Raw genomic sequence first — 18,143 nt, 5'->3', positions numbered from 1 at the left:
CCTAGACTGACTATTATCAGTAATTAATATGAATATTAATTACCTATTATGTGACTTTCCACATTCTTTTCTTGGAGTTCACAAGGAAACATTTCAAATCCCACCATGTCAAAGGGCGTCAGTCACCTGTAAATATTCAAAAGAGTGATAATATGTTCCTGCTACATGCTATACACACCAAAAAGTATAACACTCTAGGGCCAAAATTACTTATTTCAAATATAAAGACTGTGGTCATTCGGTCTGCATTTTATTATAAAAATTGTAGTCAGAGAGTCCACAGTCTATTTTAAATTTTATGCTCAATCGGTTCACAGTCTACTGTAAATGTGGTCAGGCAGTCCACATCTAGTCTATATGCTGTGGTCAGTCAGTCCATTCTTTATAATTAATGGCATTCGGTTGAAACTTGAGCCATGACGACTTGATGTATTAATGATCTTTAGGAAGATCAATCTTGTGCAAGACTAGATCGGTCCACTAGGGCCTTCTTCACCATTATCTTGATAGTATCAATCCATTGGATTGTTTGCTGGTCTTGCACTTTGCTTTGGTCCTTCTATACTTCAAAGTATGATGTCCTTTTCCAGTGATTGCTGTCTTCCATTCAATCCTTAGACTACTGTAAATGCTGTTGTCAGTCAGTGCACAACTAATTCAAACGCTGTGGACAGTCAGTCCTTTTAAATGTTGTGGTCATTCACTCCACAGTGTAATTTTAATAGTGTGGTCAGTCTCTTGTAAACGGGGTATTGATTGTTACACAGCTGATTACAAGGTTATTCTATGAAATAGAATAGGGGATTCCTCACTTTAGAAGACAGAGGTTGGCCCACAGTCTACTATAAATGTGATCATGCAGTCCACACCTACTGTGAATGCTGTGGTCAGTCAGCCCATTTTTTATTATTAACGGCCTTCGGTTGAAACTCTAGCAATGACGACTGGATGAATTAACGATCTTTAGGAAGATCAATTTTGTGAAAGACTAGATAGGTCCAGTAGGGTCATCTCCACCCTTATCTTGATAGTGTCAATCCTTTGGATTGGCTGCTGGTCTTCCTCTTTGCTTTCTTCCTTCTATACTTCAAAGCATGAAGTTCCTTTTCCAGTGATTGCTGTCTTCCAGTCAATCCTTAGATTAGTGTAAATGCTGTTGTTAGTCAGTCCACAACTAATTCAAATGCTGTGGACTGTCAGTCCTTTTAAATGTTGTGGTCATTCAGTCCACAGTGTAATTTTAATAGTGTGTTCAATCTCTTGTAATTGCGGTATTGATTGTTACACCACTGATTACAAGGCTATTCTATGAAATAGGAAAGGGGATACCTCACTTTAGAAGACAGAGGTTGGCCCACAGTCTAGTCTACTGTAAATGTGGTCAAGCAGTCCACACCTAGTGTGAATGCTGTAGTCAGGCAGTCCACACATATTGTGAATGCTGTGGTCAGTCAGCCCATTTTTTATTATTAATGACCTTCGGTTGAAACTCGAGCTATGACGACTTGATGAATTAACGATCTTTAGGAAGATCAATTTTGTGAAAGACTACATAGGTCCACTAGGGTCTTCTCCACTGTTATCTTGATAGTGTCAATCCTTTGGATTGGCTGCTGGTCTTCCTCTTTGCTTTCTTCCTTCTATACTTCAAAGTATGATGTCCTTTTCCAGTGATTGCTGTCTTCCAGTCAATCCTTAGACTAGTGTAAATGCTGTTGTCAGTCAGTCCACGCCTAATTTAAATGCTGTGGACTGTCAGTCCTTGTAAATTTTGTGGTCAATTGGTCCACAGTGTAGTCTTAATTAGTGTTGAGCCACCCCCGTAGTGTTCGAGTTCGGTTCGGTTCGTCGAACACCCGTGTGTTCGCCGAACTGTTCGTCGAACTGTTCGTCGAACACCGTTAAAACCAATGGCAGGCAAACAAAAACACATAGAAACACATAGAAAACACCTTCAAAGGTGTCCAAAAGCTGAAAAACTGCTCAGAAGACATAACTAACACATGGAAAAGTGACAAGTACAGTCATGCGAAAATAAAAGAGGTGGAGGAGTAAAAGGAGGGGGAGACACAGATATAGGCATGTCATGCCCTTCTAAAATCCAAAAAGTGAGAAGCCGACACGGCCAGTCCGCTCCTGCCCGTGCCACCTCCGTGTCGCCGGGTTTGTGCCAGAGCCGCGGTGAACCCTGATGGCCAGCCCCCCTCTCCCAATACTGGTGCCTGTCCGCTGGTGGGTCGAGCGAGCCCCCCTGTGGTGGAGGCAGCTCTAAGCTTTTTAATTTAAATTGTCTCTCTAATTTGAATGAATACACTTTAAATCCATTTACAAGGATCTATTGGAGGGCAAGTCTCATGCCAGCAGCCGCGTAATTCCAGCTCCAGTAGCGTCCACTAAAGCTGCTGCAGTTAAAAAGCTTTTATAAGGATCGAGCTCGGCTGTCCACCGCAAGGCATCCTACTGCCAGTCCCAGCCCCTATGCCTTGGGGTGCCTCCTGATGCTCTTCACTAAGTATCCCATGGTCCCGAAGCATTTCCTTTGAAAAAATTAAGTGTCTAAACTACAGGTGGTGTAGCTTGCTTAACAGCCAGGATAATCCGCTGACTAGCAGACACTGCTACTAGGCACAAAGTATTTCCTGGGCTAGATGCAGTTAAAAATTTGTAATTAGATACTCTCGTTGGATGTTGAGAAAGCATTCCATAGAGTCTCCTGGCACGCCATATATGATTCTCTTAAAAAGCTTGGGGTAGGGGTCTAGGGGACCCTTTTATAGCCAAAATCACGGCCCTGTATCACAATACGTCACCTAGGCTGAAGATAAATGGAACTGTAGCACCCCGAGGGCTCGGTTGCTACAGACGTATTGCACCTCACCCAGAGGTGTGATATCTCACTCTCAGGTAAGGATGGAGTGTGGATCAGGACCCGACACCTGCATGCATTACACCACATTGCCGTGGGGCAGGGCAACCAATATGCCCCTGAGATGGGCACGACAGTCCCTGTCCCTGGCTGGAGTGGGGGGAGGGAACACTGAGGAAGGGGAACCCTGTAGTGCAGGAGCAGGGAGGAAGCAGTTCCTGGGTGCATTGAGAAGGGAGTATAAAAGGTGGGCACCATCTTAGTTCAGTGCAGAGAAGTCTGAGCAGAAGTGGCAGGGAGCAGGGGCTCTGCATGAGCTCTGCTCCGGAGGCGGGCCTAGTAACAGAGGCCCAGGCCTGGAAGAGGGAGAAGGAAGGAAGAGGAGCGGAGAAGGCTCCAGGAACGAGGAATGAAGGGATCCCAGGGGTGCGGACGGGCGAGTCGCCACCGCACGCCCGAATCCACCTGCGTGGAGGGGTCAGGCCAAAGGGGGAGACCGGTCCCCGAACTAGTGGAGGCAGGAAACGACCCTCAGCTAGAAACCGGAGGCTCTGACATTTTATGTGGCGCAGTCCCTCGCTACACCCGCTAGGAAGGCACCACATAGGGTCAGGGAAACTGGCGCCAAGTTTACCAAGAGGAGGCCCGAGGCAGCCGGACAGAAGTGTTGGTAAGAAAGGCCAGACAAAGGACACACAAAGGGGGTCCTGTGAAGTGCTCCAAAGTTATCTGGGAGTTGTCTGAGCCCCTCACCTGGTGAGCACAGTACGACGTGGGCAGCCGTTACCTGCAGACGTGGTCTGGATAATAAGAACTGTGAGTAAAGGCCCTGATCTGCATCACTGACTCCGTGTCGTTACTGCTGCTGCCCTGCACCATCACCCCCATCCTCCGCATACACTGCCCTGAGGCTATACTCCTCCCGTGGGGAGTTATGCTACGCTCTGCTGCACCCACAACACCAGCCTCAGCGGTCTGCCCTGTAGCGGCGGTTCACTCTGACCGCAATCCACGGGTGGCGTAGTCGGACATTTAAACATCAAAACCACATAAATAGTTCCGCCACTGGTTTGACCGCCCTGAGCCACGGAACCGGGTCGCCGCCACGAAGACTACAACCACCAGCATCCACCAAAAAGGGTCCGGCTCCGGGTGTCCCAAGGCCCAGGGGGTGCGTCAGAACATTTTCATCACCTTTCACAATCACCAATGGGACAAGGCAGTGATGTCCTCTGTCCCCTCTCTTATACATCCTAGTGACGGAGCACCTGCTCTCATCAATTCGCCATAACCCCAATATTAGGTGGATTGAGGTGGGAGGCACCGAGTACAAGTGCTCTCTATTTGCTGATGATGTCCTAGTATATATCACTCAATCACATATATCCATCCATGCTGTTATGGCTGAAATAGATCACTTTGTTACATGGTAAAATTTTAAAATCAATGCAGCGAAGTCTGAGGCCCTCGATGTCTCCCTCCCCAAATCCATATAGGATTCCATCCAGTCCAACTTTCCCTTTGCCTGGCCCTCACAGGGTATCAAATACTTAGGAATTCCTATTCATAGAGACCTCTCCCATCTATGTTATCTTAATTTTGTGCCCTTTATTGAACAACTCCATACAGACCACGGTTGGCAAGTTAGAACTGTAAGATTCACTACGTGAACCACTGGTGTTTTGTGGAAAAGCACATGTACACTGCGTTCCAAATTATTATGCAAAAAGTGTTTAGGAGTGATAAGGGAAGAATTTGTTTGTTTGTCAGTTAAACTCATTGATGGTGATGTGTGTCAGGGCTCTTTATATCACTGTAAGCAATTGCAGACACCTGTGCTAATTAGTTTGGCAGGTGTGTCCAATGAAAGGCAAGACTACTTAAGAAGGCTCTCTCACATTATTAAGCAGCCTACATTTTCTGCCAAAATGGGAAAGAAAAAGGATGTGTCGGCTGCTGAGAAGCAACAAATTGTGGAGTGTTTAGGTCAAGGCATGACTACAATCAACATTGTGCGATGATCAGGATGAAGTGTCTTGGCAATCAAGAAGTATGTAGCTGATTCACAGTACACACGTGTGCGTGCTGATAAGGGCAAATTGAGGACTCTTTCCTACAGGTAATTACGTCAGGTTGAAAGAGCAGCTGCAAAAAAGCCTTGTCATAGCAGCAGACAAGTTTTTGAAGCTGCTTGTGCCTCCAACATCCCCCGAACAACAAGATGCAGGGTCCTTCAGAGGTTTGCAGCTGTGCTTGCGCCATCCTGTCGACCTCCTCTATCCACTTCACACAAGCAGAAACGGCTCCAGTGGGCCAAACATTACATGAAGACTGATTTCAAAACTGTTTTGTTCACGGATGAGTGCCGTGCAGCGCTCGATGGTCCAGATGGATGGAGTGGAGGATGGCTGGTTGATGGACACCCCACGCAAACACGGCTACAGCGCCAACAAGGAGGAGGTGGAGTAATGTTTTGGGCTGGAATCATGGGGAGAGAGATTGTCGGCCCCTTTAGGATCCCTGAAGGCGCTAAAGATGAACTCCATAATGTATGTGGATTTTCTCAAACAGCACTTCCTGCCATGGTTCAACAAGAAGAACCGTGTATTTCACAGCAAGATCATTTTTCTGCATGATAATGCACCATCTCATGCTGCACATAAAACATCTGCATCTCTGGCTGATATGGGCATAAAAGGGGACAAACTTATGGTGTGACCCCCATGCTCCCCTGACCTCTACCCCATTCAGAACCTTTGGAGCATCATTAAAAGGAGTGTCTATGATGGCGGGAGGCAGTTCACATCTAAGCAACAGCTCTGGGAGGGTATTCTGTCCTCATGCAAAACAATTGAAGCAGAAACCATCCAAAACCTGACAAATTCAATGGACGAGAGTGTTCAGAAGCTCCTTTCGAACAAGGGGTCCTATGTGAAAATATAACATCACCTATAATAAAGTTTTGAGTTGAAAACTGTTTGATTTCAGTTTCTAACAACCTGCTAATGCTTATAATTTCAAAAATGACCATTTTTTTGGTCTTTATTAAAATGAAAAGGTTGATCGAAAAGTTTGGGGGATCTAAGAGTGTGGCAACCAAGTAGTCATGATTACTTCGAATTCTGACAATATGAGGGTCATGCTGCAGGTAGTGCAGCAAGAAGGCACTTATGTGCCTTGCGCATCTCGGAGCCACAAAATTATTTTCCGGGCTAGATGCAGCTAAAAATTATTTTTAATTTTAAATCTGGTGAAGCTTTAGTATAGATGGCCTAATAGGATCAGTGCTGCACACTGCTACAAAGCCCAAATTATTTTCCAGTCAAGATACAGATAAACATGATTAGTAATTTGAAAGCTTAAAACGTTTGGTAGGGTGATTTTAACCAATCATCAAGCTTTTACTCTCCCCAGGATGACACAGGGGTAGAAAAGTCGTTTCGGATCCATGATTTGTTCATCTTTATGAACGTGAGTCTGTCTACATTATCAGTGGAGAGCCGCGTGCGCTTATCTGTCAGCACACCACCAGCAGCGCTGAACACACGTTCAGACAGAACGCTGGCTGCGGGGCATGACAAGATCTCCAAGGTGTAAGTGGCTAGCTCCGGCCATTTATCCAGATTGGAAGCCCAAAAAGAGCAAGGGTCCAGTGACAAAGTCGTGGCTTCAATGTTTACTTGGAGATACTCCTGTACCATCGTCTCTAGGCGTTGACTATGTGTCAGACTTCTTGTCTCCTGTGGCCTTGCAAAGGATGGGCTAAAAAAGTGGTGAAATGATTCCGCAAAATTGATGTTACCAGCAGATACTGTGGTTCTGTTACGGTTTGAGTGCTGAACACTTGACGGTCCCACGGTTGGCAAGTTGGAACTGTGAGATTCACTACGTGCACCACTGGTATTTTGTGGAAAAGCACATGTAAGATTTTGCAACAGTCTCTGCTGATACTCCTGCATGCGTGCATCCCTTTCTATGGCAGGAATAATTTCTGCAAATTTACTTTTGTACCGGGGATCTAACAGTGTGGCAACCCAGTAGTCAGGATTATTTCTAATTCTCACAATTCGAGGGTCATGTTGCAGGTAGTGCAGCAAGAAGGCACTCATGTGTGTTGCGCATCCAGGAGCACCAAGTCCCTGTTGTGTTGGTGGCGAGGTAACAATCATGCTTCCTTCCTCTGTCCTCTCCCCCCAACCTCGCACAACAGAAATGTGATCAAGGTCTCCCTCATCTGATGAGTCTTCCATCAGTTCGTCCTCCACTTCTTCCTGGGCTCCTGCACCTTCCTCACTAGTTTGGCTGCTACCATGCGCCCTGGTAAAACCATCTCCCCCACCGTCACATGCCTGCCGCCTTGGTGCTGCCGACCGTCTGGACCTTGCAGATGTTAGCCCTTCCGCATACAACTCCTCCTCCTCTACTTCCTCCACTTCCTCTTGTGCCACCACCTGACTCCGAATTCTGTTTAACATGTGCTCCAGCATGTAAATCACCGGAATAGTCATGCTGATAATGGCATCGTCAGCACTAAACATCTTCGTCGCCATTTCAAAACTGTGCAGAAGGGTGCATAGGTCCCTGATCTGAGACCACTCCTCCAGCGTGATTTGCCCCACCTCTGAATCTCGTTGGCCCAGGCTATACGTCAGAACGTATTGCACCAGGGCTTGTCGGTGCTGCCACAGTCGCTGCAACATGTGCAGAGTTGAATTCCACCGGGTAGGCACATCGCATTTTAGCCGGTGAAGTGGCAGGCCCAACGACTTCTGTAGAGATGTAAGTCGCTGAGCTGCAGGATGCGAACGGCGGAAGTGAGCACACAGCGACCGTGCACTCTGCAGAAGGCCATCTAGTCTGGGATAGTGGGCTAAAAATTGCTGGACAACCAGGTTCAACACGTGAGCCATACAAGGCACGTGTGTGACATTGCCCCGGCGAAGGGCCGCACCCAGGTTTGCAGCATTGTCGCACACGGCCTTCCCTGGTTTCAGGTCCAGTGGAGACAACCATTCATGAAATTGGTTCTCCAGAGCTGACCACAACTCCTCAGCTGTGTGACTCACATTTCCCAGACATTTCAATGTAAAAACCGCCTGATGACGTTGAGCCCTACTGCCAGCATAGTAAGGAGGTGTGCAGGATCCCTTCTGCGCAGTTAGAAAGCTTGTGGCATGACCAGACAGGCTTTGGGTGCAGGTGGAAGACCGAGAGGAGGTTGAGGAGGCAGAAGCAGTGGAGGAACTTTGACATAAAGAGGATTGACGCACAACTCGTGGGGACGGCAAGACTTGGACAGCAGCCCCTTGTCCTGCTGTCACCATAGTTACCCAGTGCCCAGTCAGCGACATGTAACGCCCCTGTCCATGCCTACTCGTCCAAGTGTCTGTGGTGAAATGCACCCTGTCACACACAGAGTTTCTCAAAGAAGCGGTAATGTTGTGTGCGACATGCTGGTGGAGCGCAGGCACACCTTTCTTTGAGAAGTAGTGCCGACTGGGCATCTGGTACTGGGGCACTGCGACGGACATAAGGTCTCGAAAATCCTCTGTGTCCACCAGGCGGAAAGGCAGCATTTCTGTAGCCAAGAGCTTGCAGATGGTGAAATTCAACCTCTTAGCTTTCTCATGGCTAGGAGGAAATGGTCTTTTACTTGTCCACATCTGAGGGACCGAGGGCTGGCTATTGTGCTTAGACGGGGTTGATAAGGGTGTCCCCGGCAAACTGCCGGTCTGTGAGGAAGATGCAGGCGGACATGTTAGGTTGCCTTGATCCAAAGGTGGTGCTATCGATGTCGGACAGCGCTCAACATGAGCTGGTGTTACCACCTCCAAAGAAAATGATGACCTGCCAATCACGCTGGCTGTTGCGGGTAAAGAGGTGGCAGGTCTGTGCCCCAAAACAGGTGTGACTGCTGTCCCCCCAGTCACAGAGGATGAAGAGGCTGCGGATGCACAAGATATGGCAGACGGTGGTTGGCCCGGCCGGCTAGGCCGCATTGTAGCACACTGAGCTTCCCACTGCAACTTATGCTTCATGTCCATGTGCCGGTTCATGCATGAAGTACTCAAACTATGTATTTTTTGGCCTCTACTTAGCTTTTGCTGACAAATGTTACAGATAACACGAGTTGGGTCATCTTTATCGATCTGAAAAAATGCCCAGGCTATGCAAGGCTTAGCACCCATGCGACCTGAAGAGCCACCACGACTTGTGGTGAGAGGCAGAGTTGTGTTTGAGGATGCAGTTGTTGACGTGCTTCCTGTACTACGTCTCTGTCCAGGAAGGCGCAACCTGACCTCGTCGTCACTAGCATCTTCCTCCACCTCCTCTGCTGACCTCATCTCTTGGCTGACTGTGGGCTGACAGTAAGTGGGATCTCCAACCTCATCATCATCACCCTGTGCGTTATCACACCCGTCGTCCTCAGAGCCAACCTGTTCCTGCCCTGACAAAAAACTAAAGTTGTCGCTCCAATCAGGTATTTGAGTCTTATCATCGTCTTCCTCATTGTCTCCACCAACAGGAGTTACAGTTTGGGAATGAGGGTCTACATTATGGTCAGAACCTTCTGCGTCTGGTCCTGGATCCGACTCATAAAGATTCTGGGCATCAGTGCAGATCATTTCCTCGTCTGGATTCACAGAAGCGCTGGAGTCGACCTCTGATTCCCAGGCTATAGTATGAGTAAACAGCTCTGCAGACTCAACCATCTGTTCTACCTCATACTCAGACGGGCAGCTGGAGATTTGGGAGCTGTGAGGAAGCAAGTGCGATTGGGGTGACACCTTTGAGGACTGGAGTATTTGTGATGTTGAAGTTGATGTGGAGGAGAGCCCACTTAAAGGAGCACTTGATATCCGTTGAAGCACCTGCTGTTTTTGTGCCTCATCTGGAATTTGTAGCGATTGGCGTGGCCGTAAGAAAGGGATCTTATCAAATTGTCCGCTAAAAGAAGTAGACATTTTAGTTTGGCTGGAAGATGGTCTTTCTTCTGCAGATGTTACTGTTGCTTTAACACCTACCCCACGGACACAACCTTTTTTCCCCTTCCCAACACGCCTATTCCCCTTTCCACCAGCAGCAGGCCTTTTTCCACTCATTTTGGTGGTTAACTAATTCACAACTCTGGAGTTGTTTGCACAAAAAAACAATGGATGGTAACCGAGCAGAGCTGAGTGGCCAAACTGTGGTATTAGGCCAAAACTATTAGCTGGGTTAGATGCAGAAAAAAATTATATTCAATTTGCAACCTGATGGAGGTCAGTATAGATGGACTAATACAACAAGTCCCACACACAGCTAGAAGCCCAATATTTTTTCAGAGGTAGATGCAGAAAAAAATATATTCAGTTTGCAACCTGATGGAGGTCAGTATAGATAGACTAATACAAAAAGTCCCACACACTGCTAGAAGGCCAAATATTTTTCCAGAGCTAGATGCAGAAAAAAATTATATTCAGTTTGCAACCTGATGGAGGTTTGTATAGATGGATTAATAGAACAAAACCCACACACAGCTAGAAGCCCAATATTTTTTCAGAGGTAGATGCAGAAAAAAATATATTCAGTTTGCAACCTGATGGAGGTCAGTATAGATGGACTAATACAACAAGTCCCACACAGCTAGAAGCCCAATATTTTTTCAGAGGTAGATGCAGAAAAAATATATTCAGTTTGCAACCTGATGGAGGTCAGTATAGATGGACTAATACAACAAGTCCCACACACAGCTAGAAGCCCAAATATTTTTTCAGAGGTAGTGTAGATGCAGATAAAAATTATTTTGACTTTGCAACCTGATGGAGGTCAGTATAGGTGGACTAATAGAGAAAGTCCCACACACTGCTAGAAGGCCAAATATGTTTTCAGAGCTAGATGCAGAAAAAAATTATATTCAGTTTGCAACCTGATGGAGGTCTGTATAGATGGATTAATAGAACAAGACCCACACACAGCTAGAAGCCCAATATTTTTTCAGAGGTAGATGCAGAAAAATATATATTCAGTTTGCAACCTGATGGAGGTCAGTATAGATGGACTAATAGAATGATGCTATGCCCAAAAGATTTTACTTCACTAGGTGCAGTAAAAAAATTGGTATTCCATACACAGGTGGTATATCTTGCAACACAGATAGGCTACTCCACTGACTAACACACTCTGCAATAGGCCAAAAAGGATTAGCTTTGCTAGATTCAGCCAAATGCTGTGAAAAAAACTTGCACAGCACTGGCACAGACCTGCCTGGCAAAAACTGATAGGAACTGATGTAACCTAGTCCTGAAAAGGACTCCAATTACAATTAGTCTTTACTTCCACAATCTATCTATTTAAGAGCACAGACCTCCCTGATAAAAGTCATAGGAAATGCTGTAACCTAGTCCTTAAAAGGACTGCAATCACAACTATTCCCTACTCCCAAGCTATCTGTATATTTGTGCGAAAATTGGCTTGAAATTAACAAGGTATAGCGCACACAGCAACAGCGGTGCCGTCTAACACGCAGCTGCAGCAGTGAGAAAATGGTGGCGACGGGGAAAATGGCTTGGTCTTATAGGGCAAGGACATGTGACATACACTGCCAATGACACATGCCCTTGCTTGTGTGAAAAAAAGCACTTCGCTCCGTGTGTGCGCTGCTGATAGGCTGACAGATTGCACCTCCCCACTGCAAATGCGGGAAAGAGAAAAAAAATGGAGATCTTCATTGTTCCTGCAGAGATCCATCCCCTGCCCCTCCCCCCACCCCGCTGTACACTCAAACTGCGTATTAACATTAATTTTCATCATTACTGAGAAAAAATCCAGTTATGATTTTGGTGCACGAACAGTTATCGAACATAACCTCGAACAGCCGAATTTTTCTCAAATTGTTCGTGTTCGCCGAACGGCTCGAACACCGCCCAAAACAGCTCGAATTTGAGATTGGCGAACAGTTCGAGTAGAACAACGCTCATCTCTAGTCTTAATACTGTGGTCAGTCTCTTGTAATCGCGGTATTGATTGTTACACCGCTGATTACAAGGCTATTCTATGAAACAGAATAAGGGATTCCTCACTTTAGAATACAGAAGATAAGGAAAAGAAATGTTCCTTATTTCTCTACCTAAGATATAGTTGTGTTATACTAGGAATTGTGTATAGAAAATAAAGATATGTAAACCACTAACATTATATTCTCATGTATCAGAAAGGTGTTGTCACACCTCCGCAGGTCTAGAACTTATGCCTAGACTGACTATTATCAGTAATTAATATGAATATTAATTACCTGTTATGTGACTTTCCACATTCTTTTCTTGGAGTTCACAAGGAAACATTTCAAATCCCACCATGTCAAAGGGCGTCAGTCACCTGTAAATATTCAAAAGAGTGATAATATGTTCCTGCTACATGCTATACACACCAAAGAGTATGATGGAAAAAGTAATCTGTAAAAAGTCGTAGTTGTGACAATGTGTTTACAATAAAAATGAAACAAAAAAAAAACAATAGAGGAATATTTTTTTTACTCTTGTTACAATACAGTAGTAGGTATTTATGTGAAATCTAATTTATTCAAATATAAGTCTTATTGTTTTTTTATGTGTAGTTTTTGTAGTATTATGTGATATTTTTATTATAGTTTACAACCTACCCCCAATTTACCCTTTTAAAAATGAGGAGTGAGAGAGAGAAAAAAAGAAAAAGTGAAAAAATAAGTAAATAAAAAGTAAAAAGGTGCTATATTAACCTTTCTTTTCCTATTTATTTCCTTTACTATTCTAAAGACCCCTTGCATAGTCAATTTATTTCTGCAATGATTATATATAATTGTTTTTTCAACCCCCTTTTTTCTTCAGGTTTCAAATTATCCTCATTTAATTAACTCTGCTGAAAGGGAATTATGTCAGATCATAATAAAGGGTAAGATTCCATTGATCAGGGGCATACATATTAATCACTGAGCCCCATAGCAGAAGTTTTAATAGTCCCCTCACTCCACAAAAAAAAATTGGTAGTATCACAGAAAAGCATATCTTACAACTTTGCAGCCCTTCCAAATGTATTTTCTTCTCATTGAAGCCCTTAGATTCCACCATAAAGTATGAAACCAGCAAAAGTGCCCTCCCCCAAATACAGAGTTATACCCCCACAGTGAATTCCTCCACAGTACCCTCCTCATGCACAGAATAATAACCCTGCTGTCCCTCCCTTCCCTGACAAAGCATGGTGACCCCCAAGACAGTATGATGCCCCAACTGTGATCCTAACACAGCCCTCCATACAATATGATGGCCCACACATAGCCCTCTATACAGAATAATGATCCCACACCCCTCCACACAGTAAGATGGCCCCAACACAATACTCCACATAGTAGGATGGCCCCAACACAGCCCTAGGCACAATATGATGGCCCCCACACAGCCCTCCATACAGTATAATGGCCCTCCACACAGTATGATGGCCCCAAAATGCACGACCATCCACACAGTATGATGGCCCCCACACAGTCCTCTAAACAGCATAATGACCCCCACACAACCCTGCACACAGTATGATGGACCATACTATCCCTCCAAAAGTATAATATTCCCAACAACGCCCTCCAAACAGTATAATGGCCCTCGCATAGCCTTGCAAACAAAATAATTGCCCATCACATAGTTCTCCAAACAGTATCTTAGCCCCCACACAACCCTCAAAACAGTATGATGAACCCCACACAAAGGTCCACACTGTATAATTGCTTGTATACAGTATAATAGTGCCCACTATCACTTCAAACATTATATTGGCCCCTACACAGCCATACAAACATTATAATGGTCCCCCACATAGCCCTGCAAACAGTATTATGGCCCACACATAGCCGTCTATAGCGTATCATGGCCCCAACATAGCCCTCCATATAGTATAATGGCCCTCACATAGCTCCCACACAGTATAATGGTCCTCACATAGCCCTGCAAACAGAATAATGGCCCCACATAGTCCTCCATACAGTATAATGCCCCCACACGACCCTCCATACAGTATGATGGGCCCCACACAAACCTCCACATTGCTTAATTGCTCGTATACAGTATAATGGCCTCCACTAGACCTCCAGACAGTATAATGGCCCCCTAATAGCCATGCTAACAGTAGAATGATGGCCTCCCACATAAGCCTCCAAACAATATACCGGCCCCAACACAGCCTACACAAACTTCCACATTGTATAATTGCTTGTATACAGTATAATGGCCTCCACTAGCCCTCCAGACAGTATAATGCCCCCCCACATAGCCCTGCTAACAGTATAATTGCCCCCCTCACAGCCCTGAAAACAATATTATGGCCCACACTTAGCCCTCTGTATAGTATAATGGCCCACACAGAGCTGTCCAAATATTATAATGGCCCCCACATAGCCCTCCATATAGTATAATGGGCCCCACATAGCCCTACCAATAGTATAATGGCTCCCACGTAGCCCTTCATATAGAATATTGCCCCCACGTCACCCTCCATATAGTATAATGGACCCCATATAGCCTTTCATGTTGTATAATGGGCCCCGCATAACATTTCATGTGGTATAATGGGCCCCACAAAGCCTTGTATTGTAGAATAACGGGCACCACATAGCCTCCCATATAGTATAATGGCCCCCACATAGCCTCCCATATAGTATAATGGGCCCCACGTAGCCTTCCATGTAATATAACAGACAGCTCCCTCTTCTGTCATTGCATTCAACTGTATGCTGATAGAGTTGAAAGTGTGATGCCGGGAGGGCAGGGGTGGGTATTGATGGTAAGTACCACTTTGCATTGGAAGACCCCACCCATCTTGAAAGTGCACAAAAAACATAAGTACTCCTGCTTAAGCCAAATGTTTCCTGCTTCATATCACATCATATTATGCCAATTTAAACTTGTTTCAATTCTGCAAAAACTATGTCCTCATACAGCTATGTTGATGGGAAAAATTATTCCTTGATATGAGGCAAGACTCTTTTTTTCATAAATCGTATTCTTGTGCAAAATATTATATATTGCTAGCAATATGAAGGCTATTTTGTATACAGATACACAAATATCCAGTTTAGTAGTTAGGGATTATAATGTATATAAAGAAATGTGACAAAGGGCCTCCCACTTCCATCTTACTGTATGTATTTCTAACAGGGATGTCAAACTAAGACACACAGAGGGCCAAATAGAAAAACTTGGACAAAGTCGCGGGTCAACCAGTATACAGTATAATGGGCCCCACATAGTCCTCCATACAGAATAATGGGCCCCACATAGTCCTCCATACAGAATAATGGGTCCCACATAGTCCTCCATACAGAATAATGGGCCCCCCATAGTCGTGGGACAACCAGTATACAGAATAATGGGCCCCAAATAGTCCTCCATACAGACTAATGGGCCTCATAGTCCTCCATACAGAATAGTAGCCCAATATAGCGGTGGCGGTTCTGGTGTTACAGGCCAAATATAACCACCCTGCGGGCCAGATATGACCCATGGGCCAGAGTTTGACACGTGTAATCTATAATATGGAGATTTTACAGAACATGGAGACCTGGAACTAAAATCTATTGTGATCGATAGGATTGAATTACCTCTTCTGTGTCACCTTGTCCTCTTTCCCTCCTCCTGTCGGTGTGTGCTCCCTGTGATGGCAATGATCTGAACTGTGACTCTACAGCACCACGTTCTAACATAATATGATGTCACGCCTCTATGACATCACAAAAGAAGATGAGCAAAGGAATCTGGGGACGATGTGGTATGTTGCTGGCATCCAGCCTGCTTTTACCTTACCAGCAATTTACTAATCTCCAGTAACTCTCGAAAGTTTAATTTTCAATAAAGTGAAACTTATTTAATTTTAAAGTAAATTTGTATAAAATAAAAAGAATTATCAATTTTTTTAAAAAAATGAATAAAAGAACAAAATCATCCCAAGGTCTGGCAGTATTTTTACATAAATTTGGTTAGATTTTACCTTTAATGTTTCTGACACTGGTAAAATATGTGATTGGCTGTGATGAGGCCTCGTGTCACCATAATAATACCAGAAAGAGCAGGACATGTTGGAGCAGCTATGGGAACACAGGAGCAGTCAATGATATCATGCACTGTGTGGGTGGCTGAAACACAGAATAAAGCCTTGTGGTCGCCATGTATCAAATGTGTCTGCGACAAAAAAGTAGTGGTTTTTCAAAATCAACCAAAAAGTCTACTCGCTCTGGACGCTTTATTGGTGGCACCATCATATTTATAATGGCAGTACTGATTTTTGAACTTCCTGGTCATTGTGACCCTCACTGAATCTTAAGATCACAGCTCTGCAATGTCCGAACAGACAGGAGGTCAAGCTTGTGCACTGCAGCTCCATTCATTCTCTAAGGGACTGCTGGAGTTGAATTAATTCAGCGGTATCTCAGGCAGTCCCGTAGACAATGAATGGAGCAGAGGTTTACATGCTGGACCTCCGATTTGCGTTATTGATCGATGAGGGTCCTAGTGGTTGGATCCCCAGCAATCAGGAAGTTATCACCTTTTCTATGGTATAAAATGAATTATGATATTTGGGTGCAATCTGACCCAAGGCCATTTTGGGGGATATGAGTCGCTAATTACATTAGTTTAACTTGCTGGCCTAGAATTAGTATGTATTCTAATTAATAAATTACTGATAGTAATTACCTGTGCCCTGTCACCTCTTCCACATCTTTATGCTTTACCACAATGACATCAACTGCACAAGTGATTGGAATGTAGAGAGCTGAATGTTCTAAGTAATTGTGACATCACCTCTCTATGACATCATCAGTGAGTACAAGCCAAGGATGCAGGAAAGGACATTGGATGATCACATTAAGTGTCATAAAGATGGAGAATGCTCAAGACATTATAAGGACAGATATTTAGGGGTTAGTAAAACCCACCTAACCACCCACCTTCCCTTAAAATAACAATACTTCACTACATACAGCTTCTTAATTGGAAAGGTGTCTGATCAGAGCTTTATTGAATGATGTATTCAACATGTAAAATATGAGAATTAATTTAAAAAAAGTATAAAACACAGTACCCTGTAGTGATTACGAAAAAATTGCAGAGGGCACGCAGATGATATACATTTCCATTTACATACAGTCTTAATAGTCATAAACATCAACATAGTGGAAATATGTATATCTGCTAACTAGATTGGATCGACCAATCGGAACAGAATTAGAACCTATATAAAAATATCCGACAAATAGGTCTTTGATGTAAATAAAAGAGACCTTTATTATAACAAGTAGGGTACATGGTGATACAAACAGGGGTGGATTAAGAGTAGCCAGGGCCTCGGGCAGTTTAGAAGGCGCGGGCCCCCTCCACAGGTACCCGATGTATCACGTGACATGTCACATGATCCCCTTTGATAGATCATGTGATAGGTCATGTGACTAACACAGATGCTTTGGTGACATCTGTAGACGGAAAATTATGGAATTTTTTCTTCCATTATGTACACAGCCCTATACATAACATAGTGCTATATATAGTAGAGCAGCGGTGGGAGAGTAATTTCCTTCAGGGGCCACATGAGAGACCATGACTGTTGTGGAAGGTGAATCAATAGGCTGAAATTAATTCTGCTCAATATTAATAATATTAACAAAATAATAAAAAAATATATTAATTGTATGATTCAGGCTAAGTGCCCACGATACAGAAATGCTCCGGATTTATCCTGAGCGTTTCTGCATCTCCCTGGCAGAAAAAACGCATGCAGATTGTACATGCGGATTGTACATGCAAACATGTGGATTGTACATGCGGATTGTACATGCGGATTGTACATGCGGATTGTACATGCGGATTGTACTTGCGGATTGTACATGCGGATTGTACATGCGAATTGTACATGCGGATTGTACTTGCGGATTGTACTTGCGGATTGTACATGCGGATTGTACATGCGGATTGTACATGCGGATTGTACATGCGGATTGTACATGCGGATTGTACATGCGGATTGTACATGCGAATTGTACATGCGGATTGTACATGCGGATTGTACATGCGGATTGTACATGCGGATTGTACTTGCGAATTGTACATGCGGATTGTACATGCGGATTGTACATGCGAATTGTACATGCGGATTGTACTTGCGGATTGTACATGCGGATTGTACATGCGGATTGTACATGCGGATTGTACATGCGGATTGTACATGCGGATTGTACATGCGGATTGTACATGCGGATTGTACATGCGGATTGTACATGCGG

Source organism: Phyllobates terribilis, unplaced genomic scaffold (genome assembly GCF_046119375.1).
Source record: "Phyllobates terribilis strain yellow unplaced genomic scaffold, ASM4611937v1 Scaffold_573__1_contigs__length_1044454, whole genome shotgun sequence".
Lineage (NCBI taxonomy): Eukaryota > Metazoa > Chordata > Amphibia > Anura > Dendrobatidae > Phyllobates > Phyllobates terribilis.
This window is presented reverse-complemented; position numbering follows the sequence as displayed.